Source organism: Stegostoma tigrinum, chromosome 37 (genome assembly GCF_030684315.1).
Source record: "Stegostoma tigrinum isolate sSteTig4 chromosome 37, sSteTig4.hap1, whole genome shotgun sequence".
Taxonomy (NCBI): Eukaryota; Metazoa; Chordata; class Chondrichthyes; order Orectolobiformes; family Stegostomatidae; genus Stegostoma; species Stegostoma tigrinum.
The window spans coordinates 26789760-26803521 of NC_081390.1; the positions used below are offsets into that span (position 1 = coordinate 26789760).

The 13762-nt window shown below is 39.5% G+C and overlaps 1 protein-coding gene across 4 annotated transcripts in view; it reads left to right on the forward strand.

Annotated features, from left to right (window-relative positions):
• The window catches only part of ccser2a (coiled-coil serine-rich protein 2a), a 625227-nt gene that overhangs the window by 32990 nt on the left and 578475 nt on the right, over positions 1-13762 (forward strand). Inside the window, exon 1 of one of the 4 annotated variants that reach the window (XM_048563283.2) lies at positions 10369-10446. The exons of the other annotated variants lie outside the window; for them this stretch is intronic. The gene's annotated coding sequence lies outside the window, so the exon portion shown is untranslated. Of the gene's footprint in view, positions 1-10368; positions 10447-13762 lie in introns of those variants that run through there. 4 annotated transcript variants of the gene reach the window in all.

The following is a 13762-nucleotide window of genomic DNA, read 5'->3' on the forward strand; positions in this document are numbered from 1 at the left end:
TTTGTCACGGATAAAGTTTTCCTTTAGTAAATTTGTAGGCTGGTGACTGAATCCCAGAAATATTATTTGTATTCCATTCATTGCCACTTTTCTCATGCGCTGATAACAAAAGCAATCACTCTTAATAAGCTGAACTGCTTGGAACTTCTATTTAAATAACTTTTTGCTAAAACATTTTTTTGGGTAATAATCCTACTTTATCAGACCAAGGAAGATTCAGATTGCCTGATTTCCTTTGTGGGTTATAGACACATGTTGTACTAAATTACTTCTCAATCATGGTAGGGAGGAAATTAGTTACAGGATAGTTGCATAAAATCATTTAGAAACATGTGAAACCAATTAGATGACCCTGCATCTCTCACTATATCAATGTGTAACCTGCAAAAGTTTGGTCTCATCTAACAGGTGTCAGCTTTTGTGAATGAGTATGACACAGGCTGGTTGTGCTCTGATTATTTTCTGTGCATTGGTTAAGTATTAAAACCCCCTGTTCCATCTGCTGAGATGGAAAAATGGCGGTGTGATGGCATGGCTTGACATTTTTTTACTTTCTTGATGTTCATTGCCACATCAAACAAATATATTCAACATACCAGGCAGCAGTGACTCATTATGTCATGCCTCACTGCTGCTCGATCCTTGGCCAATTGCAATCCATGTTCACCTCCTCCACGGTAGTCCAGTAATGTGAGACTGCTGACTGGTCTGTCGTTGCATGCTCTTTTTAAATAAACTTTTCCATCCTAATCTGACTTTAAAGAAAAGAAACAAAAGCAGAAGTTGCTGGCAAAGCTCAGCAGGTCTGGCAGCATCTGTGAAGAAAAAACCAGAGTTAACCTTTTGGATCCGGCAACCCTTCCTCAGAACTAGGGAAGGGTCACTGGACCCAAATTGAGGGGCCGAAGGGCCTGTACTGTGCTGTTATGTTCTATGTTCTAAAACGTTAACACTGAATTTTTTTTTCACAGATGCTGCCAGACCTGCTGAGCTTTTCTAGCAACTTCTGCTTTTGTTCCTGATTTGCAGCATTCGTAGTTCTTTCAGTTTTCAAAGGAAAGAAAGCAACATTGATGTAAAACACTGCAATGTGTGTCACCAAGAGTATTTCAAATAATTGGGTAATTTTTGAATGGCTTGTAATGTTTAATTTGTTGTAAACTATGACTATATTTGTGCACATTTTGTGGTCAGCTGTGGACGAACAGTGTTAGCATTCACCTTGCTGACAGCTGGCCATGTAGTTTTCTTGGGATTTAGAGCATGTGATTACCGCCATCTGTTGTCTGGCCCACTAAGTAATGCTCTCTGAGGGAAATCTATAGCATCTACGATCAAAGCAAGAACACTTGAGACCCTTCAGAGAGTTGAGTTCAAGCATTCTCAGAGATATGTAGAGCCTTATCCCAAAAGTATAAATTAGATTTTAGTCATGTACAGAAAGCAATATAAAGTTTGGGAAATGCAGATTGGTTTGAGGGATAAGAGACAGACAAAAACTTAATTTTAAATTTCTGCACACATTGAATGAAACTGCACAGTTTAAAATTAATTTTCCGAGCCAGAGAGGGTGTTTGACAATCATAATCATTTATCACAACGTTAAAGATTAACTTACTCCTAATTGTATCAGTGTTAACCTTGTCTGCCATGTTTCTAGGGCATTGCAGTCATTTTGCCCCCTTACATTGATTTGAGTACTTTGTCTATTGATGAAAAAATTAGAGTATGATCTGTGGGGAGGAAGTGGGCTATATTCTGATGGTAGTTTGGGTTTTCTGCTTTTAAGCTCGTGTGTGCAGAGACTGAAACTATGGCCAGATTTACTTTGTAATAGTGGGCAGCCCTGTTAGCCTTTCTTCTGATCAATGTAAAATCCAATCTATTATTAAAATATGAATGATACCCAGGAAAAAGAATAGAATCATCGAACCAACTGTACTGTTTTCTTTGTCAACACAGCTCCGTTTAAAAAATTTCAATTCTCTGATATTTTCCAACTCCTCAGTTTCCAATTCTATACCTACCTCAATTTTACATAAGATACTAAGGTAGTGAAGCTTTTGATTTGCTGAATGGATGATAACTATGCTTGTTAAAAATTGGTTGAATGTTTTCAAAACTTGTATTAAACATTTCCACATACATCACTAGTGTTTACAAACCGACAAATTAAACATTGTAACTAAAACTAAAATGTTATTTGTACTCGTTCATGAAAGTGCAAGGCAGTCATATTGAGTTGTCTCCGTTTCTCCTCTTGGATTATTTACTAACAAATGTTGCCTTGTCGATCAACTTTGTTCTTATGCTGGTCAAAATGGACTTTTCCTTACCAAAATTTAAAACTTAATTGCAGTGCAGATTAAATTTACAAAGTAAAGCCTTTTTTGAGAGAGGTGAGGAACTTGCAGGCCGATCAGAGAGGGCATGTGTCAGTCAAGTAATTTTTTTGTCCCTCTCTGCTGCTACATTGTGCAATGGCTTTCTACTTTCTAACATAATGGAAAGCTGTCAAATTATCCCTGTTGAAGTACTTCAATTTATGTGAAATGCTGGCAGACTCAGTTACATTTAGTTTGGAAGCACTCTTGCTGGGTTTTTATCAGAGTGGTTTTTTAAATCAATTGTCAGGATGTTGTTGAGAGAAGCTTACGTTGATTTTTCTTCCCCAGCCTCCCTTACCTCAGAAAACACATTTAATGCTTGTTCTGAAGGCAGCAACTGAAATAAAAGCTTTCTCAGCAGGCTAGTGTACAAAAACACTAGGTGTGGAGGTTAAAATTATATCAGAGATAATGGGAACTGCAGATGCTGGAGAATCCAAGATAACAAAGTGTGAAGCTGGATGAACACAGCAGGCCAAGCAGCATCTTAGGAGCAGCTCCTGAGATGCTGTTTGGCCTGCTGTGTTCATCCAGCTTCACACTTTAGTAATAGAGCAACCTCCACACCTAAGATAATAAAGTGCATATGAAGCATTCAGTACATGGCCCAAATAATCCAAATAGTAACGTAATTGACAAAATGTGTGCTGTGTACAAACACTTGTACAAAATAAACAGGTGGGAACATTTTAGGTAATTCTACCATGACTGCTGTAGAGAAGTTACCTGTAAGGGGGTAGGAGGAACTCATGAAAAGACAATATTCCTATTACTGGTCATTGGGTTTGTTTAGGTCATTGATTTTAGGTATCTAAAATCATCTTTCTTTCTACTGTACAGTATTAGAACAGAATCAAACAGAAGAACACATTTCCTCTATTACGCCCATTACAGAATGCACTGCCTGGTACTTCTAAGTGCATTTAATGAAGAATCACAGACATCTCACATTGGAGAAAGAGGCCAGTCAGCACATTGGGCCTACAGCAGCTCTTCAAATGAGTATTATTACCCAGTGTCAACTCCCTGACTTTTCTCATACCCTCCCATACCATTTCTATCCAAACAATCACCTAATGCCCTCTTGGATTCCTTAATTAAATCTGCCTCCAATACGTTTCCAGGCAGCGCATTCCATGCCTGAACCCTTGCATCTTTTACAAATCACTTTAAACCTATGCCTTCTTGTTCCCGTTCCTTTCACAAACAGGAACAGTCTCCCTATTGACTGCACTCATGACTTTGAAAACCTCAAAAATTTCCCCGCTGCTTTTCTCAGAGGAGAATGGTCGCAACTTCTTCAATCTGTCCTCGCAAGTAAAGTTTCTGTTTCCTGGAACCATTCTTGTGAATTACTCCTGCACTTTCTTCAACACATTCATATTTTTCGCTACAATGTAGCACCCCCCAACTGTACACAGTACTCCAGCTAAGGACCAGCAAATGTCTTTTACTTTTAGTTGTATCTTCAAGTTTGGAATAGTGATCTTTTTGATTTAATTTGATTTTATTATTGTCACATGTATCTAGGTACAGTGAAAAGTTTTGATCTGCGTGCAGTACAGACAGATCACACCATACAAATGCAATTGGGGTAGTAGAATAGTACAAAGAACACAATATTACAGCTGCAGAGAAGGTGCACAAAGAGTGCGATTAACATTATAATTATAATTAAAATTTGAGAGGTCCACTCAGAAGGCTCATAAAAGCAGTGAAGAAGCTCTTCTTGTTCTGTGGCTACATGTGTTTAAGCTTTTCTATTTTTGCCAGATGGAAGAAGTTGGAAGAGATTATAACCACGGTGCGCAGGGCCTTTGATTATGTTGGTTGCCTTCCTGAGACAGTGAGAAATATAGATGGAGTCTGTGGATGGAAGTAGTCTTGTGTGATGGTCTGAGCTGTGTTCACAACTCTCTGTAGTTATCCCATGGTCCTGGACAAAGCAGTTGCCGTGCCAAGCTGTGATGCATCCAGATAGAATGCTTCCTATGGTGCATCAGTAAAAATCGCTAACTGTTTTCATGTACATGCTGAATTTCCTTAGCCTTGTGAGGAAGTAGAGGCATTGTTGTTCTTTCTTGACAGTAGCATCAACATGGGTGGACCAGGACAGATTATTGGTGATCTTCGCATACCTCAGAACATGACAGCCTCAACCGTCTCCACCTCAGCACCATTGATATAAACAGGGGTGTGCTGTCCAACTTGTTTCCTGAACTCAATGACCAACTTTTGTTTTAGGGTTCGATTGATGGTTGGGATTAAAATAAAATACTTGTTCAAATATTAGGCTTGGATGATAGCTGCAGATCAGCTGAACAATAGGTACATAATGCTTTTATCCACTTACTTTTAATGCCTCAGGATCATATGCAACAAAGTAGCTCATTTGATTCAACTCCTTTATTTTGCCAATGTCATTGGCACAATCTGCTTGCTAGAATTTAGTTGCCTGGGTAGTATTTCATCAGTCAGTTAGTCAATCTTCATGTCAGAATCTTGATATGGTAACTTTTACATTTTTTTTAGCACAAGCTACTAAAACCAACCTTTGTCCTTGCCCTCACCTCCTTCAGTGTCGCATCTTTGGTTTAGATAGCAATTAGGTTTTGCAAACCTAGGCAATTGTCAACTCCAGAGCAAAATCCAGAGTCTACCTCTTCCCTGTTTGAGATTAGCAAGTGATAACACTGACTCAGGAACAAGCCTGTTGCCTTAGAGTCATAGAGTTGTACAGCACGGAAACAGATCCTTTGGTCCAACTTGTCCCTGCTGACTGAGTTTCCCAAGCTAAACTAGTCCCACTTACCTGCTTTGGCCCGAATTCCTCCAAACCTTTCCGATTCATCTACTTATCAAAATGTCTTTTGAAAGTTGTAACTGTACCTGTATCCACTATTACCTCTGGCTGTTCATTCCACAAATGAGCCATCATCTGTGTGAAAAGGTTGCCCCCAAGGTACCTTTTAAATATTTCCCCCCTCATGTTAAAAAATATGCCCAATAGTTTTGAATCCATCCACCCTGGGGCAAAGACCTTTGCTGTTCACCTTATTTGTGCTCCTCATGGTTAAACATCTATAAAATCATCCCTCAACCTCCTACAATCCTGAAAAAAAGGCCCAACCTATCGTTATAACTCAAACTCACCAGCCCTGGCAACACCTTGATGAATCTCTTCTAAACTTTCTCCAATTTAATAATATCCCTCCTATAGCAGGGCAACCAGAATTGCACACAGGACTCCAAAGGTGTACAATCTCAGCATGACTTCCCAACTCCTAAACTCGGAGCTAGTACGAACTGCTGATGCTTGAGTCTAAGATAACACAGTGGGAAGATGGAGAAACACAGCAGGCCAGGCAGCATCAGAGGATCAGGAAAACTGCTGTTTCGGGTCAGGCTCGATGTAGACTTTACTAGCTTCAAAGTCTCCCCACACCTGGCCTCATCCCATGACCAACACTACCTCTCATCCTTGCCTCCTTGACCTGTCTGTCTTCTCTCCCACCTATCTGCTCCTCCCACCTCATTGACCAATCCCCACGACTCCCTGCCTGCGCTCACCTATTGCCACCCCACTTACCGTCCCCAGCCACACCCTTCCTCTATTAATTTCAAAGCCCCCTTTCCCCTTCCCCCACTTCTGAAGAAGAATTCCGACCTGAAACGTCAGCTTTCCGGCTCGTCTGCTGCCTGGCCTGCTGGGTTCCTCCAGCTCTGCGCTGTGTTCTCCTATATTCACTGGTCTGAGCAATGAAAGCAAGTATGCTGGACACTTTCTCAACCACTCTGTCAATCTGTGATGCAAATTTCAAAGAACTGTGTACCTGAACTCCTCGGCCTCTGTTTGACATTTCCTGTGCAATAACATTAACTGAATAAGACCTGCCCTTATTTGTTTTACTAAAATGCAATACCTCACATTTATCCAAATTAAACTCCACCTGCCACTCCCAGGTGCATTGGCCCAATTGATCATGATCTCTTTGTAATGTTAGATAACTTAATTCAATATTGACTATACCACCAATTTTGGTGTCATCTGTAAGCTTACTAGCCATACCTCCCTAAATTTTCATCCAATTCATTTATATAAAGGACAATTGAAAGGGGACCCAGTACTGGTCACAGGCCTCCAGACTGAAAAAACAATCCTTTACCAACACCTTCTGACACTTACCATCAATTTTGTATCCAGTTGGCAAGCTCTCCCTGAATCCCATGTGATTTAACTTTACTAATTAGTCTTCCAAGTGTTGCCACTATTTAGTGAACATTTGGAAGAGTCCGTCCTTTAAAAGTGCTATGAAATCAAATAGATGAATATTATGTTTCGTGCTCATTGTTTGATAAAGATGCCAATGATGGGAAATGAACACTTGCTATTTCAGTTACTTAATGTCAGAATGAAGAACTGTAAGGCTGAGCACAACTGCGATCCAGATTGACGTTTCCTCTACTTTTATCCAATCTACATTGGCTCTGTTCCCAAGGATCATTCCGCTGCACCGCAATTACAATCTCTCATTTTCCATGCTGTTATTGTAGTGACTTTTTTCAGTAAACTTGTTTGTCTGTGAGCAGTTTGTCTTGTAGGCCCGTAGCTGATTGGCAGTGGATTGAGACAATCTATATAGTTTCTTAAGAAACAACAACAGAAAACACTGGCAAAGTTCAGGTCAGATAGTGTTTATTGAGAATATGTAAGTTGACATTTTTGGTGTGGAACCTCTTCACTGGAACTAATTTTGTCTTTTCTACCCATATTTTAAGCATCTGCAGCACTTTAATTTCTGCTCATTTCAGGGACGGCTGTTTCAATCCCTGTTACAAACCTGTCCTGAGGTTATTTAACCATTATAACCTGAGGTTATGTAACCATTTCAACTCCCCCCTCCCATTCCTCAGAAACCATTTCCACTCCCCCTCCCATTCTCTAGATGACATGTCCATCATGGGCCTCCTGCAGTGCCACAATGATGCCACCCAAAGGTTGCAGGAACAGCAACTCATATTCCGCTTGGGAATCCTGCAGCCCAATGGTATCAATGTGGACTTCACAAGCTTCAAAATCTTACCCCCCCCCCCCCCCGCCACTGCATCATGAAACCAGCTCAGCTCGTCCCTTCCCCCCACTGCATCCCAAAACCAGCCCAGCCTGTCTTTGATAATAAAGTGTGAAGCTGGATGAACCCAGCAGGCCAAGCAACATCTCAGGAGCACAAAAGCTGACATTTCGGGCCTAGATCCTTCATGGTCTAGGCCCGAAACGTCAGCTTTTGTGCTCCTGAGATGCTGCTTGGCCTGCTGTGTTCATCTAGCTCCACACTTCGTTATCTGAGGTTATTTTGTTTCTTTTCTGACCACTGACCTCTTGCTCAGTGCTTCATAACTGGACATGGCAAGTAAGCTGTTCCAAGCAGCGCTGTAATTGATCGAATGGCAGTGCATAGATTCTGAGGTTGCTGTATCTGCTTCATGCTGCCAAATTAGCTGGAAGAAAGTGGGTGTTGAGAACTTTAGAAAGCAGTCTGCAGTGCACTACATAGAGCCCCTTGTTAATTATGGAGCTTTTTTCATTATAAAGACCTGTATTCATTCTGATCTTTTTAGAATTGTTATTGAAAAAGTACACATTTTCCACTCTTGTACAAATTGATTTATAATGTTCCAGAGACATTTAATTACATGAAACAGTATCCTGTGAATATTATGTAGCCTTTGCATTTTTTTGTAATTTTAAATTTCTGCTTTGGTTTGGGTCACATATTGTCAGTACCTCTCAGATTGCCTGCAAATACTGATCAAATAAGTCTGAAAGTGTGAAATTAACTGCAAGTTATTGAAAAATATTCTGAATAATTGACAAGTGATAAAGTACTGAATATTTTTAATGTCTTCTCCATGCTCTGTCCTACCCATGTACTTATCATTCAGGTAGGATCTTGTAGTTTTGTAAGTATGCCACTCAATGGTTCAGATCTGCTATTGTGTATATTAAGGTTTTAAAAAAAAGTGTATTTGCATGTTGCTCTCCAGTAAACGCTGAAGCCAAAAAACAAAGGAAGAGCTGGAATCTTAAAGCCAGAAATGTAATGCATAATCTGCTCAATACCATGAGGCAGTTGTGAAAATGCAATTTTGCTTATTTGCAAAATCATTAAAACCTAATTTTCACCTACAAATTTAGTAGAGTTCTTTAAATAAGTGGAGTGCCTTAGGACTTCAAGTACTTAGGATCTGTATTAATTCCTTGGAGCACGGTACAACTTAGGCAAAGTTGCTGATGATACAAAATAGATGGGAAGGCATGTTGTGAGGAGGACATTTAAGAATCTGAATGTGAATATAGATGGTTTGAGAGAGTGGGCAAAAAGCTTGACAGGTTGAGTTAAATGTAGGAAAGAGTCGGGTAGGAAGAATGAAAAGGCAGTCTGTTATTTAAATTGAGAGACACTGCAAAAAGTAATGCATTGAAGAGGGTTTTGGTTGATCCTGTGAAAGAAACACAAGAAGTTAGCATGCAAGTGCAACAAGAATTTAAGCAGGCAAATAGAATTTTGTCCTTATTGCTAGGGCATTGGAGCCTAAAGAAAGCAAAGTCTTGTCACAACTGTACAGGGTGTTGGTGAGGCCGCATCTAGAGTACTATTTACAATTTTGGTCCTCGTATTTAAGAAAGGATGCATTAGCATTGGAGACAATTGAAAAGAGAATCACTAGGCTGGTTCCTGGGATGAAGGGATTGACTTATCAAGAGTGGCTAAAGTGGTCCTGCTTGGGTGCAACCTATTCTGCTTGTACTGGTCCCTCCTCCCACATATGGTCTTGTCTGGGTGAGTGCAGCTCCAACATTTTTTTTTGAAGAAGCTCGACACCGTTCAGCCAAAGCAGTCTGCCTGATTAGGAACTCATCAACCACGACCAACAAAGCAGGCAGCAATGATCCCTGCTTTCCTGTATGTTTGAGACTGGTCAACTTGCAGCAGGGTCCTCAGCCACGAATGAAGTGTGACCAGTAGCACCTTTGAAAGATCCCCAGATTTGATTGTGAGAAGAGTGGTTCAACATGCCCAACATCAAAGCACTAATCACTTGGATATCTCATTAATATGCCTGACAGCAACTCCTAAAACTCTCTTCTGGTTGTGCGAAACATAATGACTACACATTAACCTGGATAAAGATTACAGTTATTGGACCATCGTTTTTAGATTGTATTGATGTTGTGAATATCATGACTGTCAATGTAACTAAATTGTTAAATACTGTCTGTAGCCTTCGTGTTGCAAAATTGAGCTATGATACTGGGTGTGAATATAGCTTCAGACAGAATCTTGAGCTTAATTTGTCAGGCTGCATGTTATTTATATCTCATTTAATGTTCCAAAAAAGCGTCACAGTTTGCATGTTGATGAGTTGTCCATTGTCTTGAATTGACTGAAACCAAATCAGAGTTTATTACGGAAATTATGTCTGGGCTCTTAAATCACTGTTTTAAAGAAGGGGGGAGGCTGTGTGTCTGATGTAGCTGGCAGCTTTTTAACTATGCAGATGACTTGAGAGATAATGCTTTGCATAACCGAATCGTGACTGATAATACACCATTGTATTTGTGCAACGTTGATGACTTTCTGAAAACACAATATTCAGTGATGAAAAGGTAGTAAAGTCTATTTCACGTTATCAGCCCAGACTAGCCCAGTTAGGAACTAATCTATTTACTAATCCACTGGAAGAGTCCATTTGCTGCAGGGAATTGATTTCAATTTACTCTACTACTATCTTCAATTCTTCGATATTCTTGGAGGGTTGGAGTTTACAATATTTGATGTTATTGAAAACAAATCATCTTAAACACAGAACTGTACTGAAGTTTATTTCCATTTTTCACAAAGCAGTATCCCCGTGTAGTTGGGCTCCATTTCTCTTCTCTCTCCCCCCCCCCCCCCCCGCCCGCGCCTCCACGTACAAATGAAATTGCCACAGTGATGTGTTTCAAGTACAATCGAGCAGGATGAACCCAAAATGTTACACCTTTCAAAAATGACTGGTAAGAACTCTCGATTAAACATGTTTGTTAACTTGATTAAATTTAAGAGATTACGCCATTAATTTCTTCTGGCTCAAATCAAACGTGTAGAAAGGAAGGTATCACTTTATAATTGATGCTTCATTTTCTTAATGTGAAACTTTTCAACACGTAGGAAATGTGATTTAGAAAAAAAGACAGCGGGCAAGAGTTCTGTTGCATTCAAAAAATGTGGTGCTTGTGTTACTCAATGTTCTGAACATACTGTTGCTGTCATGCATTAATAACGTTCACAAAATCAAAATGTCATGGCATATTTGATAATGGGCTTGCAAACTGCTCCACTGAAGTTATAACAATTTTCATGGATCTAAATATTTCTACTTGCACTGTCTTTGTCCTTGAATTAATTAGCTTAGTTTATCTTTCTGTAAAAGGCATGAAGGTGGGAGTGTTGGGTCATAATGCTTAAGTTTGTGTCTAAGTATCATCTGTGCTTTAAGTGAGGCCTAGAATGATTCATCAGTTAAGCTGCCTTGCTCATCCTCTTGTCCAAAGTGTCTGTTGAGTTAAAATAAAAGTTTGAAGTGAGAATCTGAATGTAGCAAAAACTGTTCATGTTCAAATGAGCTTTTAATGATGTGGTTGTTCAGGGGTTTGAAAAGGTGATGTTAACTGTGAAAGGAAATTGAAGTATCATCTTGTGATAGTGTTAAACTAAGCTGAAGGTGAAGCTTCTTTTGTCAACCTAAATTACCTGCTGCTTCCTGATAATTCTGGTTCTTGACAAAATCTGTGTTGCCTGTTGTACCTCTGTATGGCACCTGCTCCCTTTTTTGTTGGTGAAATAGAAGGAAAAAAATGCAAATGCATTTTGTGTCTGTGCTTCTGTGTGATTCCACATTCCGTATATGCTTGCATACAGAAGGATTTCCTCCCAATGTGAAAGGAATTAAACTCCGAGGTTGGATAGCTTCACTCAGTCTGTTGATATTGGTTCAAACTGTAGAGCCTCCCTATCTAGATATAAGAAGCGGATAAAGGAAATGTAAAGACAAGTAAATAAAAGATCTCAGTGATCACGTTGACTTTTGCCTGCTAAAATATATGGTGTATATTTAGTATTAATAATGCAAAAATCTGCTCAAAAATGCAGGATTGATGCCAAATGAATACTTGGGACACATGATACCACAGTGATTGTGCCTCCCTGATCTCGGTGTGATCTGATGAGATGCTGCGTATCGAATTCAGTCAGTTCACAAATGGTACCCCTGGTCGGACTACGTACCTCTTTCTTGGGAGTTTAATGCTGCAGTCTTAAAGTAGTATAATTGGAGTACATGTTGATATTGTGGTAGTGTCCCTGGCCTAGTACTCCAGAGATCAAGAGTAATGCTCTGGCAATTAAAGCGAAATACTGCACTTGCTAGAAATCTAATATAAAACCAAGTGCCGGAGAAACTCGGGAGATCTGGTAGCATCTATGGAGAGAGGAGCTGAGTCAATGTTTCGTGTCTAGTATGATTCTTTATAATTATTAAATGCTCTGGGAACGTGGGTTCAAATCCTGCCTTTGCACCCAGTGTCATTTAAGTTCAATTAATATGGATGCAAAAACTTGTTTCAGTAATGGTTATATGAAACCATCATTGTTGTCTTTTTAAAAAAAATCTGCTTCATAGTGTCCTTTGGGAAGGAAATCTATCGTGGTTACCTGGTCTGGTTTGCTTGTGACTCCAGACTCACTACAATGTGGTTGACTGTTACTGGCCATTTGAAATGGTCGAGGAAGTCATTCAATTTAAGGTCGATTAGGGATGGGCGGAAAATGCTGGCCTTATCAGTGATGCCTATACCCCATAAAAGAACAAAGAAATATTTGTAACTTGCGAAACCTTCAAATCTGTTTCTGCTTTACCAAAATGAACTATTTTCAATAGCTTGACCTCAGTGATGGGTTATCCTTAACTTTTGAATTAACAGTGGTACCAAGTGTTTCAATGACATAGTTCCATTGGAATCGTAAAATATCCTAAGATGCTTCAAAAGAGCATTATCATACAGGAAGCGGACTCTGCTCTTTGACCTCTGCTAACTGCTGCGTAAAACGGTTATCCATGTCTTCGTTACCTCCAGACTCCACTATTCCAGTGCTGTCCTGGCTGAGTCCCCACTTTCCACTATCTGTAAACTTAAGCTGCCTGAATCCTAATTTCTACCATTCATTACCCACTTCACTCTGAGATACAGCAGCTCTCAGTCCAGAAGTGCCTCATTTTTAAGATGTCACCCGCATGTTTGAATCCTTCCATGACCCCTCTCCGTCATACTTTTGTGACCTCTACAGAGCTGTGTCTTTGAGACCTCTGTGCTTCTTCAGTTCTAAAGTCTTATATATTCCCTAATCCATACCACCATCATTGATCATCTTATCTTCAGACCCCTTGATGGTAACCTTTTGGAATTACCTCCCTTAACCTTTCCATCTCTCTTCTTTCAAGCCCCTTCTTGAAATGTATATTTTTGACCAAGCTTTGACCAGGCTATACGTCCTAATATCGCTGTCACTTGTTTTGTGTAATGACATGCTGGTGTTGTGCTTTGGGACTGTGTTCTACTAAGCTTCACATTTTGTGATGTAGTTTAGAATTATTCTTGAGCAAGACAGAAATTTTTCTAATCAAGTGTCAGAGATTTGCACTAGAAATAATTTATTGTAAAGTTATTAGTCTTCTAAACCTACCAGGAGTAGATGGTAAAGATGTTTAATTTAGGTTTTAGATCATAGGACTCATTGGTTTTGTAGTGCAGGTGCAAACATGATCATTCTTTTTACACAACTGTGAATTTCTTATCATGATGCAATTCCTCCCTTAGGTCCAAAGTAGGTCATTCCTGGATTGCAAAGCAGTTTCTAGTCCCAAATGTCTGGGAATTTTCTAAATTTACAACAAATGGACATGAAACGGTTGTAACCCAGTAGAATGTACTTGATGAGTGTTAATTATAAATTTATGAACAATGTCTTTGGGAATCCACAATTTGGGTTTTCAGAACACTGAAAGTGGCAAAGGTATTTGTTTTCAAATGAGGCATTCTGTCTGTTAGAGTCTGAAGTGGCTCGGTTAGATCAATCCAGCATACTTGTTGAGCTGGAACGCGATAGAATTGAAATTGTTTTGGGATTTCTTTTTTAAATAGGGTTTTATGGTTCACTTTGATTTTACAGGTTGAGATAAATAATTAAATTGTTGATTGCAATTTTAAAAGGATGATGTTGATGCAATATTAGTTCACCATTTTGATGATTAACGTAATAAATGTGACATTTCAC